Source organism: Microcebus murinus, unplaced genomic scaffold (genome assembly GCF_040939455.1).
Source record: "Microcebus murinus isolate Inina unplaced genomic scaffold, M.murinus_Inina_mat1.0 scaf009_hap2_Mmur4.0, whole genome shotgun sequence".
Classification (NCBI taxonomy): domain Eukaryota; kingdom Metazoa; phylum Chordata; class Mammalia; order Primates; family Cheirogaleidae; genus Microcebus; species Microcebus murinus.
In genome coordinates, this window is record NW_027438955.1 from 1,089,218 (window position 1) to 1,096,713 (window position 7,496).

Below are 7,496 nucleotides of genomic sequence, written 5' to 3' on the forward strand. Positions count from 1 at the left end.
ACCAAGGAGAAGCCAGGGAGTTCCCAACGCCCCAGGTGTCCTCAGCCCACGACTGGCTGCTGTGGGAATGCGAAGCCCGGCTCCTTGTCTCAGAGCGGGGTTCCCAGGAGGATCAGGCTGAAGCTGGGACTTGGCCTCAAAGTGTCCCCTCGCATGGCCACCCCCTTCCCCTTCCTGCTCCTCTACTCCTGGTGCCCCTCCATCCAGGGGCCAGACCTTAAAGAGTCACCGCAAGAGAATCCTGGTCCCAAAGGAGCCTTCTGGGGGACCGGTGCTGAGAGAGGTTGTGGGCATGGCCCGCTGGGGCTCTGCCCGACCCAGGGCTGAGAGATGCCACCTCCCAGCTCTGGGTCCCTGCAGGAAGTGTTGGCAAGCACAGGGCCGGTCCTCCAAAGGCCCAGGTGCAGGGAGCCCAGGCCAAGCAGCCTGTGGAAGAAGCCACTTGCCGTGCCACCCCGGGAACAGGACTGCAGGCCCCGGCCCTTCCCACCTCCTCCTCCTCCTCCTCCTCCTCCTCCTCCCCCCCGCCCCCCCCCACAGGGCACAGGGCTCAGAGACACCTCAGACACTTGCTACCCAAAGTGCAAAGGGCATCAGTTGCTCCTCCAACCCCCCCCCCCGCCCAGCAGACCACGTTGTCCAGCCAGCCCCCGGGCCTCCCTGGGGTGCCCAGCACAAAAGTGCAGACACCCACCGGACCCTCAATCTCAGTTTTCGGATGTTTTTGCCACTCTAAGGACCCGCAGGCCAGCTGGGCCTTCGGGCAGGACAGAGAGCCCCGGAATCCGACGTGGAGAGCTGCGTGTACGTCCCCATCAGGAGGCGGTCCCCACCTCCGCGGCTCTCCCCTTGCGGGGAGCGGCAGCCCAGCCGGCAGCCCCAGGGCCTCAGGGAAGGCACCAGGCTGGGCCCCCGCGGCACAGCGGGGGCACGTCCCCCCGCACTCACGCGACTTAGGGACGGCTGCTGGAGACTGCTGCGGCCACCCTGCTGCCGGGTTCCTGGAGGGCTTCCTGGAAGCAGCGTCCACACCAAGCCCTTGGAAGGCCCAGGCGACGGAGGAGCCGGTCAGGCAGGGGCCGAGGACGGTGAGAGGCCGGGCGGGCGGGAAGGAGCATGTCAGGCAGGGGCAGAGGACGGTGACAGGCCGGGCGGGGAGGAGCCGGTCAGGCGGGGGCCCAGGACAGTGACGGGCCTGGCCGGGGAGGAGTGCGTCAGGCAGGGGCAGAGGAGACGGGCTGGGTAAGGGTTAGGGTTACAGTTAGGGCACAATTCACAATCGCAAAGACGTGGAAGCGACCCGAGTGCCCATCCATCCAGGAGTGCATGAATAAAATGTGGCGCGTGGACACCACGGAGTGCCATTCGGCTGTGAGGAGCAGCGGTGAGAGGGCGCCTCTCGTGTTCTCCTGGCCAGAGCTGGGACCCGTTCCAGTAAGCCAGGTATCCCAAGAATGGACACACGAGCACCACGTGAGCGCGCTCACCAGCAAATTGGTACGAACGGATGGACGCCTAAGTGGACAGAGAGGAATCACCTTCATCGGGTGGGTGTCGGGCGGGTGGGGGGAGGGGAGGGGCATACACATCCATTAGGCATGGGGTGGGTGCGCACCGACTGGGGGATGGGCGCACTTGAAGCTCTGACCCGAGGGGGGAGGCTTGGAGAGGGCAAGGCACCCGACCTTAACATTGGTACCCCCACAATACGCTGGAACAACATGAGAGGTATATGAATAAGAACACAGGGGGGGCCGGGCGCGGTGGCTCACGCCTGTAATCCTAGCTCTCTGGGAGGCCGAGGCGGGCGGATTGCTCCAGGTCAGGAGTTCGAAACCAGCCTGAGCAAGAGCGAGACCCCGTCTCTACTAAAAATAGAAAGAAATTAATTGGCCAACTAATATATATAGAAAAACACAGCCGGGCGTGGTGGTGCATGCCTGTAGTCCCAACTACTCGGGAGGCTGAGGCAGCAGGATTGCTTGAGCCCGGAGATTGAGGTTGCTGTGAGCTAGGCTGACGCCATGGCACTCACTCTAGCCTGGGCAGCAAAACGAGACTCTGTCTCAAAAAAAAAAAAAAAAAAAAGAACACTGGGGGGAGGGGGGCACGGGCAACACATGTCACCTGAATACTTGTACTCCCATCATCTGCTTGAAGAGAGAGAGAAAAGAAAATGCAATCATAGAGGTAAGAGACACTTTTTAAAAATAATGAATCCGAAGAGAAAAGTAAAAGGAGGCCTGTGGAGCAGGTCTGGGTGTGACTCCGGATCCCCCAACATCAGGTGCCACCACCAAAGATTCCTGCGTGTAGCCCATAGAACCCCAAAAGCAACGGGACGAGTTCTGGTCACATACTCCCTCAAAATGACATCCTGGCCTTCTTCTGGAACTCCCTCCCCTCTCAGACTCTCAAGGTTTCCTCCAGCGTGTCGGTTCCCACAGAGCAGACCTTTGGTCTGAGACCTGACAGTCCAGATGCCACGCATGCTGCCGCGTGGCGGCGGTGTCGCGGCTTGGGACAAGAGGAGGCCCCACGGTGCGGGCTGGGGCGCCAGGCACCGCGGGCGGGCGCTGAGGGTGGGGGTGACCCCCACCCCGGGCCGCCGCCGCGCTCCCAGAAAGGGGACAGAACAAGAGGCAAAAAAAAAAAAAAAAAAAAAAAAAAAAAAAAAGCAGCAGCCTGTGGCACCCGGTATTCCCAGGCGGTCTCCCATCCAAGTACTAACCAGGCCCGACCCTGCTTAGCTTCCGAGACCAGACGAGATCGGGGGCGTTCAGGGTGGTGTGGCCCTAGACGGCGGCGGAGGGCGCCCCTGCCCCGCTCAAGAAGCCGAGCCTCTCTGGGCTTCCCCGCCGCCGCCTCCCGCCCCAGGCCCCGCGCCGGGCCGGGCCGGTTGAGTTCGCCGGCCGGGTCCCGCGGGCTCCCAGGGACGGGGCTGATGGGCGGGGCGGGGCGGGGCGGGGGGCTGTCTCTCTCTACACACACACACACACTCACACTCACTCACACTCACACAAGATGCGCCTCCACGGCTGGACTCGCCAAGGTGGAGCCCTCCCAGCCCCCCTCGTCTCCTCGCCCGGCCTCCTTCACCTACCCGCTGCCCACCCCCAGGGCGTCGCTGCCTGCCGCTGACTGCGCACGCGCGGGACGCTCGCCCTTTGACCCCAGCCAGGGGCCGCCCTCCCCCACAACCCCTTTCAGCTGCGCCCCCCCCTCGCCCTGTGGGTGGGCTGCCGCCTATTCCCTGGGCCAGGGCTGGGGCACAGCCAGTGTATGGGGCGTCTCTCTCTGGGGATGTGTCCCATGGGTGGGGTGGGGTGGCGTGGTTTGGGGGGCGCTGAAGAAATCAGTCCCCTCCATCTCCTACCTCTGGAAAACGCCCAAGCCCGTGGAGAACTGCCGGCACCGCTTCGTGGGGGCCGGGACCCTCCTCCGTGTCCTCCTGTGGCCCAGTCCAAGGGGCCTGGGCCTGGCCGGGGCTGCATTGGACCCCGACCACCCTGGCGTGTGGACTCGCTAAAAATCGGCCATTAGATATTGGATTCCAGCTTCCTGGAGGTCATTTCACTAATGAGTGCACCGGAAAGAGTTTCCTAATCCATCTGTGAGGGTGGCAACTGAAAGAGAATTTGAAAGCTGACAGAATAGGCGAGGGAAGGCATAGGAGATTTCCACACCCAGCAAGGAAGACTTTCCCGAAATGGAAGAAAGAAACGAGCAAACAGAGACACCGGTAGCCCGCCCGGAAAAGAGTCTGCCCCTGAGAGAAAGCACCCTGACCAGGTTCACCCGTGGGTGGGTGGCGAGCTAGCGGCATTCAGAAGAGCGAGGCCCGCAGTCTGTGCGGAAGACACCTGCGCTCGGGTGTGTGTGGCGGCGCGATTCACAAGCAGCTCTAGACGTTAAACCAAGGAGAAGCCAGGGAGTTCCCAACGCCCCAGGTGTCCTCAGCCCACGACTGGCTGCTGTGGGAATGCGAAGCCCGGCTCCTTGTCTCAGAGCGGGGTTCCCAGGAGGATCAGGCTGAAGCTGGGACTTGGCCTCAAAGTGTCCCCTCGCATGGCCACCCCCTTCCCCTTCCTGCTCCTCTACTCCTGGTGCCCCTCCATCCAGGGGCCAGACCTTAAAGAGTCACCGCAAGAGAATCCTGGTCCCAAAGGAGCCTTCTGGGGGACCGGTGCTGAGAGAGGTTGTGGGCATGGCCCGCTGGGGCTCTGCCCGACCCAGGGCTGAGAGATGCCACCTCCCAGCTCTGGGTCCCTGCAGGAAGTGTTGGCAAGCACAGGGCCGGTCCTCCAAAGGCCCAGGTGCAGGGAGCCCAGGCCAAGCAGCCTGTGGAAGAAGCCACTTGCCGTGCCACCCCGGGAACAGGACTGCAGGCCCCGGCCCTTCCCACCTCCTCCTCCTCCTCCTCCTCCTCCTCCTCCCCCCCGCCCCCCCCCCACAGGGCACAGGGCTCAGAGACACCTCAGACACTTGCTACCCAAAGTGCAAAGGGCATCAGTTGCTCCTCCAACCCCCCCCCCCGCCCAGCAGACCACGTTGTCCAGCCAGCCCCCGGGCCTCCCTGGGGTGCCCAGCACAAAAGTGCAGACACCCACCGGACCCTCAATCTCAGTTTTCGGATGTTTTTGCCACTCTAAGGACCCGCAGGCCAGCTGGGCCTTCGGGCAGGACAGAGAGCCCCGGAATCCGACGTGGAGAGCTGCGTGTACGTCCCCATCAGGAGGCGGTCCCCACCTCCGCGGCTCTCCCCTTGCGGGGAGCGGCAGCCCAGCCGGCAGCCCCAGGGCCTCAGGGAAGGCACCAGGCTGGGCCCCCGCGGCACAGCGGGGGCACGTCCCCCCGCACTCACGCGACTTAGGGACGGCTGCTGGAGACTGCTGCGGCCACCCTGCTGCCGGGTTCCTGGAGGGCTTCCTGGAAGCAGCGTCCACACCAAGCCCTTGGAAGGCCCAGGCGACGGAGGAGCCGGTCAGGCAGGGGCCGAGGACGGTGAGAGGCCGGGCGGGCGGGAAGGAGCATGTCAGGCAGGGGCAGAGGACGGTGACAGGCCGGGCGGGGAGGAGCCGGTCAGGCGGGGGCCCAGGACAGTGACGGGCCTGGCCGGGGAGGAGTGCGTCAGGCAGGGGCAGAGGAGACGGGCTGGGTAAGGGTTAGGGTTACAGTTAGGGCACAATTCACAATCGCAAAGACGTGGAAGCGACCCGAGTGCCCATCCATCCAGGAGTGCATGAATAAAATGTGGCGCGTGGACACCACGGAGTGCCATTCGGCTGTGAGGAGCAGCGGTGAGAGGGCGCCTCTCGTGTTCTCCTGGCCAGAGCTGGGACCCGTTCCAGTAAGCCAGGTATCCCAAGAATGGACACACGAGCACCACGTGAGCGCGCTCACCAGCAAATTGGTACGAACGGATGGACGCCTAAGTGGACAGAGAGGAATCACCTTCATCGGGTGGGTGTCGGGCGGGTGGGGGGAGGGGAGGGGCATACACATCCATTAGGCATGGGGTGGGTGCGCACCGACTGGGGGATGGGCGCACTTGAAGCTCTGACCCGAGGGGGGAGGCTTGGAGAGGGCAAGGCACCCGACCTTAACATTGGTACCCCCACAATACGCTGGAACAACATGAGAGGTATATGAATAAGAACACAGGGGGGGCCGGGCGCGGTGGCTCACGCCTGTAATCCTAGCTCTCTGGGAGGCCGAGGCGGGCGGATTGCTCCAGGTCAGGAGTTCGAAACCAGCCTGAGCAAGAGCGAGACCCCGTCTCTACTAAAAATAGAAAGAAATTAATTGGCCAACTAATATATATAGAAAAACACAGCCGGGCGTGGTGGTGCATGCCTGTAGTCCCAACTACTCGGGAGGCTGAGGCAGCAGGATTGCTTGAGCCCGGAGATTGAGGTTGCTGTGAGCTAGGCTGACGCCATGGCACTCACTCTAGCCTGGGCAGCAAAACGAGACTCTGTCTCAAAAAAAAAAAAAAAAAAAGAACACTGGGGGGAGGGGGGCACGGGCAACACATGTCACCTGAATACTTGTACTCCCATCATCTGCTTGAAGAGAGAGAGAAAAGAAAATGCAATCATAGAGGTAAGAGACACTTTTTAAAAATAATGAATCCGAAGAGAAAAGTAAAAGGAGGCCTGTGGAGCAGGTCTGGGTGTGACTCCGGATCCCCCAACATCAGGTGCCACCACCAAAGATTCCTGCGTGTAGCCCATAGAACCCCAAAAGCAACGGGACGAGTTCTGGTCACATACTCCCTCAAAATGACATCCTGGCCTTCTTCTGGAACTCCCTCCCCTCTCAGACTCTCAAGGTTTCCTCCAGCGTGTCGGTTCCCACAGAGCAGACCTTTGGTCTGAGACCTGACAGTCCAGATGCCACGCATGCTGCCGCGTGGCGGCGGTGTCGCGGCTTGGGACAAGAGGAGGCCCCACGGTGCGGGCTGGGGCGCCAGGCACCGCGGGCGGGCGCTGAGGGTGGGGGTGACCCCCACCCCGGGCCGCCGCCGCGCTCCCAGAAAGGGGACAGAACAAGAGGCAAAAAAAAAAAAAAAAAAAAAAAAAAAAAAAAGCAGCAGCCTGTGGCACCCGGTATTCCCAGGCGGTCTCCCATCCAAGTACTAACCAGGCCCGACCCTGCTTAGCTTCCGAGACCAGACGAGATCGGGGGCGTTCAGGGTGGTGTGGCCCTAGACGGCGGCGGAGGGCGCCCCTGCCCCGCTCAAGAAGCCGAGCCTCTCTGGGCTTCCCCGCCGCCGCCTCCCGCCCCAGGCCCCGCGCCGGGCCGGGCCGGTTGAGTTCGCCGGCCGGGTCCCGCGGGCTCCCAGGGACGGGGCTGATGGGCGGGGCGGGGCGGGGCGGGGGGCTGTCTCTCTCTACACACACACACACACTCACACTCACTCACACTCACACAAGATGCGCCTCCACGGCTGGACTCGCCAAGGTGGAGCCCTCCCAGCCCCCCTCGTCTCCTCGCCCGGCCTCCTTCACCTACCCGCTGCCCACCCCCAGGGCGTCGCTGCCTGCCGCTGACTGCGCACGCGCGGGACGCTCGCCCTTTGACCCCAGCCAGGGGCCGCCCTCCCCCACAACCCCTTTCAGCTGCGCCCCCCCCTCGCCCTGTGGGTGGGCTGCCGCCTATTCCCCGGGCCAGGGCTGGGGCACAGCCAGTGTATGGGGCGTCTCTCTCTGGGGATGTGTCCCATGGGTGGGGTGGGGTGGCGTGGTTTGGGGGGCGCTGAAGAAATCAGTCCCCTCCATCTCCTACCTCTGGAAAACGCCCAAGCCCGTGGAGAACTGCCGGCACCGCTTCGTGGGGGCCGGGACCCTCCTCCGTGTCCTCCTGTGGCCCAGTCCAAGGGGCCTGGGCCTGGCCGGGGCTGCATTGGACCCCGACCACCCTGGCGTGTGGACTCGCTAAAAATCGGCCATTAGATATTGGATTCCAGCTTCCTGGAGGTCATTTCACTAATG

The 7,496-nt window shown here is 63.2% G+C and overlaps 2 non-coding genes across 2 annotated transcripts; both read right to left on the reverse strand.

The window, feature by feature from the left end:
- Window positions 1-2,682: 2,682 nt before the first annotated feature.
- LOC142867020 (5S ribosomal RNA) lies at window positions 2,683-2,801 on the reverse strand. The gene has a single exon (XR_012916752.1). It is a non-coding gene; the product is annotated as a 5S ribosomal RNA (ribosomal RNA).
- Window positions 2,802-6,596: 3,795 nt separating this feature from the next.
- LOC142867021 (5S ribosomal RNA) lies at window positions 6,597-6,715 on the reverse strand. The gene has a single exon (XR_012916753.1). It is a non-coding gene; the product is annotated as a 5S ribosomal RNA (ribosomal RNA).
- Window positions 6,716-7,496: the final 781 nt, after the last annotated feature.